This window comes from Phoenix dactylifera, chromosome 7 (assembly GCF_051530095.1).
Source record: "Phoenix dactylifera cultivar Ajwa chromosome 7, Ajwa_hap1_PhDact_Kaust_v1.1, whole genome shotgun sequence".
In the NCBI taxonomy this organism is placed as follows: domain Eukaryota; kingdom Viridiplantae; phylum Streptophyta; class Magnoliopsida; order Arecales; family Arecaceae; genus Phoenix; species Phoenix dactylifera.
The window spans coordinates 21,514,132-21,525,860 of record NC_143196.1 but is presented as its reverse complement, the minus strand read 5'-3'; positions in this window follow the sequence as shown (position 1 = coordinate 21,525,860).

Sequence of the window (11,729 nt, the reverse complement as noted above, 5' to 3'; positions counted from 1 at the left end):
CCCTTGAATAGATTCTGGAGATTACTCCATTAGGAGCCCCAAAAGAGAGATAATGAGCCTCGAGGTACCGAATCCACTTAGAACAAATTTGTGTGTTTTTAAGAGTTTTATGTTTTTATTGATTTCCATTGATTTCTTTTACATATTTCGCCCCTTTTACATACTTTATACATATTTCTCCCCTTTTTTTTTTACATATTTTATTTCTCCCCCTTTTTGTCATCATATCAAAAAGGAGGTAATCACACACAATCAATGGCACAACCAATCATCAAATGGCACATAATTGAAGATAAAATGTCTACTCATTGTATTGATATGAATGTGAATACATGTGAGAATACAATAAGTAAAGTAAAACAAGACAAAACACAAAAACATCTATGGCCTCCTCGAGGATGAGGCACCTCCTCTTGAGGATGTGGGTCCTCCTCTCGTGGATGTGGCTCCTCCTCTCAATCGGTTCTGCTCCATGAGGAGGGTGACTGCATCTGTAACATGGCCAAGCTGCGTGATAATAGACGTAGTGGCTCTGCTATGTGTAGTGGAGAGCTCAGTCACCGACGTCTGAAGCCCAGTCACCGACGTCTGAAGTGCGTCCAGCTTGTCGATGAGTACATTCGACAAGCGCTCGGCCCCCTCGGTGGTGGTGTGCATGTCACGACCTATGTCCTCTCGCATCTGTCGAGTGGTGCTCGTGACCTCACTCATGCTGTGGAACTGGGCCTGGACCAAACTCCGGACATTGTAGATCTCTTTCCGTACATGAGCCGTCATGTCAGTCACGGCTGTCAAGGAAGGGACCAACTGAGAAGATACGGGTGCAGGAGTGGGAGCAGGCACCGCACCTCGGAGCTCCCGAAGCAGCTCATCCCTCACATCTCTGACTATCTCCTGTCGCAGCTCCCGGAGCTGCTCAGGATCAATCCGGACCTCCATGGATGGTGGAGCCGAGGAGGAAGGTCCGGCGGAGGTGGTAGGAGCAGGAGGAGTGGATGGAAGGTCTGGATGGTCTGGAAGGTCTGGGTAGTCTGAATCGGGCTCAGGACTGGGTGAAGGTCTGGTGGTCTGAGCGGTGAGGGTAGACTTCCTAACCCATACCCCCTCTCTCTTCCGAAACCCCATCCTGTGTAGGGTCCCCGCACGCGTGCGATCAGTCCATCGCAAAGCGCGAAAGGGCTCCCCCTCAGGAATGGGAACCTCGTACTCCCTAAAAAGAAGGGTGAAAATCATGCCGTATGGGAGGGTGAGCCTAGGTCTATCTAGGGGCTCACACATATACCTATAGATGAGCTTAGGGAAGTTGATTGGGGTGTCCTGAAGGATATAGAACATAAGAGCTAGGTCTCTCTCATTTACAAAATCAAATCTCCCTGTCTTAGGGAAGATGGATCTAGACAAAATACTCAAGAGGATCCGCACCTCAATCGGTAGTGAGCTCGCGGATACCTCGTCTAGAGGTGACTGGGGTGGATGTCCTAGAATGGCCGTAAGGGCCTCAACCCTATCCTCAGGGTGTGCGGGAGCCACCCCTGCTAATGGAAGGTGGAGGATGTGGGCAATAAGATCCTCCGTGACACGCAAAGGGACACCGGCTACTGTGCCCTCGATACCTCCATCTCCCCGATGGACGGTACCATAGAACTCTCTAATAAGGCCCGGGTATGTGGGGAGGTCCAGTGTAAGGAAGTACTCTAGGCCCTGGGCCCTAAGTCTATCACCTATGGTGAACCCTTCCCGGGAGAGGAAGTCGAAATCGACATACCTCCCGGTGGAGACGACCTTCCCGGCCAATGGCCTCGCGGGAACCGCCCTAGGCGGGGAACGAGCCGGAGGTGGTTGCCTCGCGGGATCGTGCCGCGCCTTGGAGCGCCGCTCGGGACCGGCCTCGGGTCGGGACCTCTTCCTAACTACGGTCTTACGCGGCATTTTGACCTAAACTGAGAGGAAAAACCTAGAGGACGGTGAAGGACCGACGGAAAAGACTCGGAACCGACCGGGAATGACCTAGGAAGGGAGGAGAACTCAATATCCGGCGAAGAATCGACGGAAAAATGGCTTGGAGACGATCGGGGACGACCTAGGAGTCGGCTCTAGGGCTTTTTGAACAGTGGCGGCTTGAAAGAAAAGTGTTTTCGAAACGACAAATCTAGGGTTAAAAAGTCGGATCCCGACTGCGAGTCGACTCCACTGAGTCGCGAGTCGACTCGACCTCGAGTCGACTCCAGAATATGCGCGAGTCGACTCTCCTTATGCGCCTGTGGACCTCGAGTCGACTCCCGACAGTATGCGAGTCGACTCCCCCTCTGCTGCCATCTTTGCGAGTCGACTCCCGCCAATGCGCGAGTCGACTCCCCCTTAGGAGCCGGCTCTGAAACTTACTCGAGTCGTCTCTAACTTTGGCACGCACCTAAAACTCATGCTATAATCGTGCCGAATGACGGAAAATCACTTAATTAAGATCTGATTTGATGATCATTGGAAAAAAACTCTATTTTTAACCACATTGTAATCATCAAAATCAATGTATCTAGTGGAACCACTAGGATGGATCAATCACTCCTAATCCCCTCCTAAGCACACTAAATCTCTCTTCACTTAGGGGTTTTGTAAAAATATCTGCTAATTGATTATCAGTACAAACAAATTGGAGTGTCACATCACCATTCAATACATGATCTCTTATGAAGTGATGTCTTATCTCAATGTGTTTAATTCTTGAATGTTGAATTGGATTTTTAGTTAGGTTTATGGCACTTGTATTATCACAATTAATGGGAATTTTATCTTGTTTAATGCCATAATCTTCTAATTGTTGTTTAATCCATAAGATTTGAGCACAACAACTGCCGGCTGCAACATATTCAGCTTCTGCAGTGGATAATGCAACCGAGTTTTGTTTCTTGCTAAACCATGAGATAAGGTTTTCTCCTAGAAATTGACACGACCCGCTAGTACTTTTTCTATCAAGCTTACATCCAGCGAAGTCTGAATCTGTGTACCCTATTAAGTTTAGGCTAGATTCTTTAGAGTACCATAGCCCTATGTTCTTAGTTCCTATTAAGTATTTAAAAATTCTCTTAACTGCAACTAGATGTGATTCTTTGAGATTAGCCTGATATCTAGCACACATGCACACACTAAACATAATATCAGGTCTACTTGCAGTAAGATACAGTAAAGATCCTATCATACCTCTATAAAGTTTTTGATCTACAGATTTACCTGATTCATCTTGGTCTAACTTGCATGATGAGCTCATGGGGGTGCTGATTGACTTGTTTCCCTCCATGTCAAACTTCTTGAGCATCTCGTTGATATATTTGGCTTGATTGATGAAGATGCCTCCTTCAGACTGTTTGATTTGAAGCCCGAGAAAGTAGTTCAGCTCTCCCATCATGCTCATCTCAAACTCACTCTGCATCAAATCAGCAAATTCCTCGCAGAGGCGATTGTTAGTAGCACCGAAAATGATATCATCAACATAAATCTGTACTAATAACATATCCTTATTTTGCTTTTTCAGAAATAGTGTTGTATCTACATTTCCCCTAGAGAATTTATGTTCTAATAGGAATTTGCTAAACCTCTCATACCATGCTCTAGGTGCTTGTTTTAAACCATAAAGTGCTTTATTTAGCTTATATACATGATTGGGGTATTGATGATTTTCAAAACCAGGAGGTTGTTCTACATATACCTCCTCATTAATATACCCATTTAAAAATGCACTTTTTACATCCATTTGAAATAGTTTGAAGTCCTTAGAGCATGCATATGCTAATAGTAGTCTAATCGCCTCAAGTCTAGCTACGGGAGCAAAGGTTTCATCAAAATCTATACCTTCTTCTTGATTATACCCCTTTGCTACTAGTCTAGCCTTATTCCTTATAACAATTCCATTTTCATCAAGTTTATTTTTATAAATCCATTTAGTACCAATAATTGGATATTCAGAAGGTCTCTCTACTAGATTCCACACTTTGTTTCTAGTAAATTGGTTTAGTTCTTCTTGCATTGCATTTATCCAATTTACATCATTTTCGGCTTCTTCTATATGTTTGGGCTCAAAGTGTGAAACAAAAGCTAGATGGTTATTCAAATTCCTAAGGGATGCTCTAGTCCTAACGGGTTGAGATGGATCATCTAGAATTAGTTTCTTAGGATGCCCATGAGCATACCTCCAAGCTTTAGTTAGCCCATGATCCATAATAGCCTCTTGGCTTGATGATTCTCCTTCAATCAACTTTTGATTATCATCTTGTAATCCCATCTCATCTATCTTTTCTTCAAGTATTTCCATATCATCATCAAAATTAACCTTCTTACTAGACGAGATGTCACTAGAGTCATCAAAAACAACATGTATAGATTCTTCTATAACTAAGGTTCTTTTATTAAAGACTCTATAGGCTTTACTAGTTGTAGAATAACCTAAGAATATTCCTTCATCAGATTTAGGGTCAAATTTTCCTAGATTATCTTTCCCATTATTATGCACAAAACACCTACATCCAAAAACATGAAAATAATTAACCTTTGGTTTTCTGTTTTTCCACAGTTCATAAGGTGTTTTCTTTATAATGGGTCTCAATAGAACTCTATTTAGTATGTGACAAGAGGTATTAATGGCTTCTCCCCAAAAGTACTTAGGGAGGTTACTTTCACATAACATAGTTCTAGCCATTTCCTCTAGTGTTCTATTCTTCCTTTCCACCACTCCATTTTATTGTGGTGTCCTAGGTGCTGAGAAATTATGGGTTATCCCCTTCTTACTACAAAATTCATTAAATGACTGATTTTCGAATTCGGTACCATGGTCACTTCTAATGGCTATGACTGAAGACTCTCTAGCATTTGTTACTTCCTTATGGAACTTCTTAAACATAGAAAATGCTTGATCCTTATGCACTAGAAACATGACCCATGTGTACCTAGAGTAATCATCTACTATAACTAGACCATATTTATTTCCACCTAGGCTTGTTGTTCTAGTTGGACCAAATAGGTCCATGTGTAATAATTCTAGAGGCCTAGAGGTAGAGACACATTTTATGGATTTAAAAGAGTTCCTAGATTGTTTGCCAAATTGACATGCTTCACATATTTTGTTCTTTTCAAATTTTAATTTTGGCAAACCTATCACGGAGTCTCTTTTAACTAGTTTAGTTATTGTGTCCATGCTTGCATGACCTAACTTACGGTGCCATAACCAACTAGCATCATTATCTTTAGTTTCATTTACAACTAAACATTGGTTATGTTTTGCAAGATCTTCTAGGTCTACAACATATACATTTCCACGTCTAATCCCTTTAAAAACTAAACTATTATTTTTAGGGTTTGTTATAATGCATAGTGATGGCTTAAACATAACATCATACCCTTTATCACATAATTGACTAATGCTTAATAAGTTATGCTTAAGACCATCAACATATCTAACATTATCAATAAAAGTAGAAGGGGTGATTTGAACTTTACCAATACCAATGATGTGACCTTGGTTGTTGTCTCCAAAAGTCACAGCACCTCCCTTCTTAGCTTCAAGGGTGAAAAATTGATCTTTGTCACCCGTCATGTGCCTTGAGCAGCCACTATCCAAGTACCAGCAGTTTTTGTTGACCTTGGCTGCAAGACACTCCTACACAAGCAAATCATGTCATCTTAGGTACCCAAGTTTTCTTGGGTCCTTCATGGTTAGTCAAGTTGGTTCCTTTTGGAACCCATACCCTTTTAATTTTCCTTTTTGTTTTATTTTTCCTAAAATTATACACATTCGCTTTATGACCTATAGTACCACAGCAAAAGCAAGTTATTTTCTTAGTTTTAGTTTCTCCAGCTTTAACAAAGAAGTTACTAAGAAGTTTTTGTTTATTTCTTGGTTTATACCCTAAACCCGCTTTATTAAATACGGCTCGTTGACTATTAAGTATCATGTTTAATTTTTCAGAACTATATGTAAATTTTTCAACTAAGGGTTTGTATTTGTTAAGTTCTTTAGTTAGAGTTTGATTTTCTGCTTTTAGGTCATTAAGTTCTTTTGTGAGATCCTTATTTAAGATTTGTTTATGATTTTTAAGTTCTGAAAGTTCCTTAGTTAGTTTTTCATTATCTTTAGTTAAGGTACTAGTCTTTTGAGTTAAAAGTTGGTTGCTTGTCTTAAGTTCTATATTTTCTTTGATGATTAAATCCTTATCCTTAACTAATTTATCGTATTTATGTAGGTATGATTGATTAGCTATTTTTAGTTCTTTATTCTTAAGATTTATGGCCTTATATTCTACCATTAATTCATTAAATGCATCATAAAGTTCATCAAAAGAAAAATCAGGATGCGTATCGGAAGTTACCTCGTTTTCATTGGCCATGAAGCAGAAATTGGCCTTCTCTTCTTATTCATCATCTGATGAGGAGGATGATGAGTCGGAGTCGGATAGTGTTGTGACAAGAGCCTTCTTCTTCTTGTACTTACTCCCCTTCTTCAGTAAGGGGCACTCAGCTCTTATGTGACCCGGCTTCTTGCACTCGTAACACCCAATCCCCTCATTTTCCCTTTCCTTACCTTTGTCCTTGCGGTAGGAATTTGAGGAGCCTCTCCTTTGATGATAGGACTTCTTGTGGTTGATGAATTTCTTGAACTTGCGCACAAGAAGAGCCTCACCATCATCTTCCTCATTCTCTTCTTCGTCACTGCTGCTACTGCAAGACAAGTCCTTGTTAGATGAAGTAGACTTAAGAGCTATTACCTTTTTCTTGTGGGAGGACTCCTCTTCGCTGTGTTGCTTCATGGTTAGCTCGTGAGTCATTAGGGATCCAAGGAGCTCTTCAAGTGGAAGCTTGTTCAAGTCTTTAGCTTCTTGGATTACCGTCACCTTGGCTTCCCATAACCTTGGTAGGCAGCGAAGTATTTTCCTGACAAGATCACTGTTAGTATAGCTCTTGCCAAGGCTTTTTAGGCCATTGACAATGTCAGTAAACCTAGTGAACATGCTAGTGATTGTCTCATTAGAATCCATTTTAAATAGTTCATACTTATGAACCAATATATTAATTTTGGATTCTTTAACTTGATTCGTACCCTCATGGGTCACTTCAAGTCTATCCCAAATCTCTTTTGCAGAGTTGCAAGTAGAGACCCTATTGAATTCATTTCTATCCAAGGCACAATAAAACACATTCATAGCTTTAGAGTTTAGTTGTGCCTTCCTCATGTCATGTTCATCCCAATCCTTTTCTAGTTTGGGTACCTTGATACCCTCTACATATATGGATGGGATGTATGGGCCATTTACTACAATGGTCCACATCTCATAGTCTTGGGCTTGGATGAATATTCTCATCCTAGCCTTCCAGTATGAGTAGTCGGATCCATTAAAGAAAGGGGGTCTTTGGGTGGACTGACCCTCAATGTGGGAAGATCCAAATGGGGTTGTCATTTTGATCTTTTAACTCTTGGGTGGAAGAGTTTAGGCTCTGATACCACTTGTTGCCCAGATAGACAACCCAAGAGGGGGGGTGAATTGGGTTTTAAAATAATTTGAATAATTAAAACGATGTGGTTGACTAATTAAAAACTATTGCAAGTTATTTAATTAATGCTAAGTGCTGTGAGTGATGTGAGGGGAAGAAGAAGAGAGACAATCCAACACAAACACAAGATTTTATAGTGGTTCGGAGCTAACCCTTGCTCCTATGTCCACTCCCCAAGTCTCACTTGGGAATTCACTATAACCCCCTTGGATTACAGCCGGTTGTTTTCCAAGCTCACAACCAAACTTGTTGTTTTACGAGCTCACAACGAACTCGGTCGGTTTTTCCAGGCTCACCGACTAGAACCGCCCCGATTGTTTTCCCGGGATCACAATCAAACCCTTACACACGTTGGTTTTAACTCGGCTCACCAACCAACCTCAATCCCCTTGATTCAATCCCCGATTGAACCAAGTAAATACAAGTTGTAGAAAGAAAACAGAAAATGAGCTTCTCAAAAAGCAGATGAAAACAATATGAACAATAAATGAAGTTAAGAAGCCTTAAACGCTTTTAGATTGGAGATGAGGAATGGCTTCTTAAACTTCTGGTCTCCTCTTGAAAGAGTAGTCGACTTGAATGCAGGAGAAGGAGGCTTTAATTGCTGGGAAGATGTAGTTGGAAGCAGTAAATGCAGATCTTCCTCTTTTTCGTTGAAGAGCACGTTGCAGAGCTTGAATGCTTGATTAGTTGGAGTGGAATGGTTGTTTTCTGCCTTGCTACAGTCTTCTGTGGCTATTTAAGCCAACCCCCACGGAAACTAGCCGTTAGAGTGCTTTTTCTGCCCGTTCTGAACACTCTGCGCAGCCTGACAATATGACCGTTGGTGGGTTGGAGTCGACTCGCGCGATCAGGAGTCGACTCGGCTGTAGCGGGAGTCGACTCAAGCTTTTCCGGAGTCGACTCGGCAACTGTTCCAAATTTGAATTAAAGTTGCCTTCACGATTGGGAGTCGACTCGTCTTGACCTGGAGTCGACTCGTCAACTTCTGGAGCTGACTTGGCAATTTTGGAGTCGGCTCATCCACTGAAGTCCGTGGATCCAATTTTGAATTTTGTCCACTCGAGTCGACTCGACTGTCCTGGGAGTCGACTCGAATCTCAGAGCCCGAACTCCCGATCCTCTGTCTTTTGGCTCGTCCAGTCTTGGAGTCGACTCGAACTTCCTTGGAGTCGACTCGGCTCTCAGTTTCCGAAAGATGGTCTTCTGCCTTTTGACTCGAAGCTGTCTTGGAGTCGACTCGAGCTGTCTGGGAGTCGACTCGAATCTCAGAGGCAGTAACTTGGTTTTCTGTCTGTCTTGGGGTCGCGGTGTCTTGGAGTCGACTCGCGTATTGCGGGAGTCGACTCGAATCTCAGAGTCCATAAAATGCTCTCTGGCTTTTTCTTTGTGTACCGCTGAGAGTCGACTCTTGCTTTCTCTGGAGTCGACTTGCCACCTATCGGAGTCGACTCGCGTTCCACTAGAGTCGACTCGAATCTCAGACCCGAAAACTGTTCTCTGACTTTTCTGCCTGTGACTGCTTGGAGTCGACTCTTACTTCCTTGGAGTCGACTCGGTGAACATCGGAGTCGACTCGCGCACTTCGGGAGTCGACTCGCTGACAGGTTCTGGGTTGAAGCTTTCTGTCCTTCTGTCTGTTCTCAGTCGGAGTCGACTCGTACTTATCTGGAGTCGACTCGAGCTCGTGCCAGTGAACTTGATACGCTTGGAGTCGACTCGTGATACTCGGGAGTCGACTCGAGTCTCAGACATTGGTTCAAACAGACTCCTTAACTTATCCAAAAATTATGAACCAAGTCTTGGGACACTTAGACAGGATTTTCACTGAAACACTCAATTGAATTCATTAGTAATCAAAAGATATACTCAAATGCTTTGAGCTCATCAAAATCAAATGGGGTTTTAATCAATCACTCCACACTCTTCCTTGGAATTTCTTTCAAACTAGTTATTCAAAATTCAAGCTTGTATCACTACTCAAAGTAGCCCTCTCATCCTATCTACTCATAATTCAATCTAAATAGGTAGTATTTAGCTAAAGATATGAAATATTATGCAAAATTAATTTCTATCTCTAGACGACCCAATCTCATTGAGAAATCAATTTTTTTGTTTTTAGATGCAAGAGAGGAGCCCTATACTCACACAGGGATCTATAAATATTCTTGGAGAGTTGGAACTTGCTATAATAGCAGGAGTGCTTCCATCTACATCGTTCAATTGCAACACTATTGAAAGATCAAGTCGGAAAGCCAAATCCCATGATTGAGAGAAAGAGAGAAAGAGTGAATAAAAGAGAGATGGTGAAAATGAGAAAAAGAGAGGGAGAGAGTCAGAGAGTGCGACAAACATCGTTGGAAAGTTGGTACGTATGACAGGAAGGGACGTGTTAGGCAATGAGGTGAGTTGTGTGAAGAGAAACAAAGTCATAGTGTGGTTGGTTACAAAGACCAGCGAAGGGAGATAAAGACTAAGAAGGATAGGCCAATAAGGTTGGGAAAGACAAAGTCAAAGAGACGAAAAGTAAAGAGTAGTGTGAGATGGGGGATGTCTCAAGAAGAAAATAGGGGCACAACTTGTATTTTCAATAGGGGTGAGGCCTTTGTTTATTGAAGAAGAGGGCCCATCAGGCCAAGGCGACATTATACTTTCCCTTTAATGTGGGCTAAGCAGTCCGATTGTGGAGGAAAAAGGAAACCTAAGAGAAGAGCATCTTCTCTTATTTTCTTTTTTCAATGCAACACAACAAGGTGCAATCTTTTTGTCATCTACATGAATGAGAAAAATGCAGAGCAAGGACTTTAGTTCTAATTAACTTATCAAAGAGAGCACAATTCTTTGAAACTTTTTCACGAATACAGTTGTCTATCATGAGAATCAGAATTTGTCATCTATTTTATCGAAAAAATATTGGAAAAAAAACTATATTTACCGAACCAAATACTATATGGATAACTCATGAACCAAATACTATTGTTTTTTTTTAAAATTCATTAAAATAATGCAGCATAGCATGTCTTTCCTGCTAGTATAAACATGGCTTTTGAGCATTGGAGATAGTACTTTATTTTTTTTTCTTAATATGCTTATAAGTCATAATAGTGTATATGTAGTGACTGATTGATAACTGTCTAGTTGTTATGATTATCTATCAAAGTTGATTAATAGTTTATTTGGGGAATAAAAGTATGTTGTAGTATTTTCTTTTTCTCTTTTTCATTTTATCCCATTCCTACTAATTTTCTTCTTCTTATCTTTCTTCCCCATTTTTTTTCTTAGATCTTATTATTCAATATGCTAGTATATATTATAGTTTATATGATAGTGTTGGCATCCATTTCTCTGTCTCATTCCGGGTGAGCCAAGAAACTCGGGATCTTTTGGAAACTCAATTGGTTGAGGTAGGGGCTAGTATACTAAGCTTAATCGGGCGAGGTTTGGATGCATACGCCACAAACACGTCACCATTCGAAGGAGCTGGAAATAGATGAGAATGTAGCACTAGGCTATGGTGGAAAACTAAGTTACACATATTTCTAGGATAAATGACTAAAATAAAGATAAACTGATTAGATTGATGGTCTAAGGATCTCTTACAAAGTATAGTTCCACTTAATTATACTAATTCAACCATCTTCCTACTAAAACACAAGCATGACCATTCTATAACTAATAGGTCGATAGTTATGGCTCATTAGCCTTTAACTTGTTTGGATGCAGTTTGTGTTGGCCGTCTCCTTTCATTCAACCCATAAAATAGTCTTTTATTCTTGGAATTTTGAGACTGATATATTTGCCTTGGCCTTCTATCAGCCTAACTCAAGACTTAATCATTCGGCCAGATTTTTCACCTTAGGGTTGAATTCTATCTATTTGCCCTAGATCTCCATCCATGTATGATTTTGTAGCCGAACTCTATTTAGTCTCAATTAGAGTCATGTGATTATCATCCGCTCTGATTTTATAGAACTTCATTCATGTTGCACTTACCTTTGGTTGCTAGCTATATAGTTAAGATATGGTATAAATAGATAGATATGTTGTTACGATGCATAAATTTAGCACTCTAAAAATATTGAAACAAATCTCTCACAATATCGAGTAAATCAACATGATATTCATATATCTCCATATGCACGACCATACAATTTCATACATAAATGCATACATATGTATGTATATATATGTAGTAG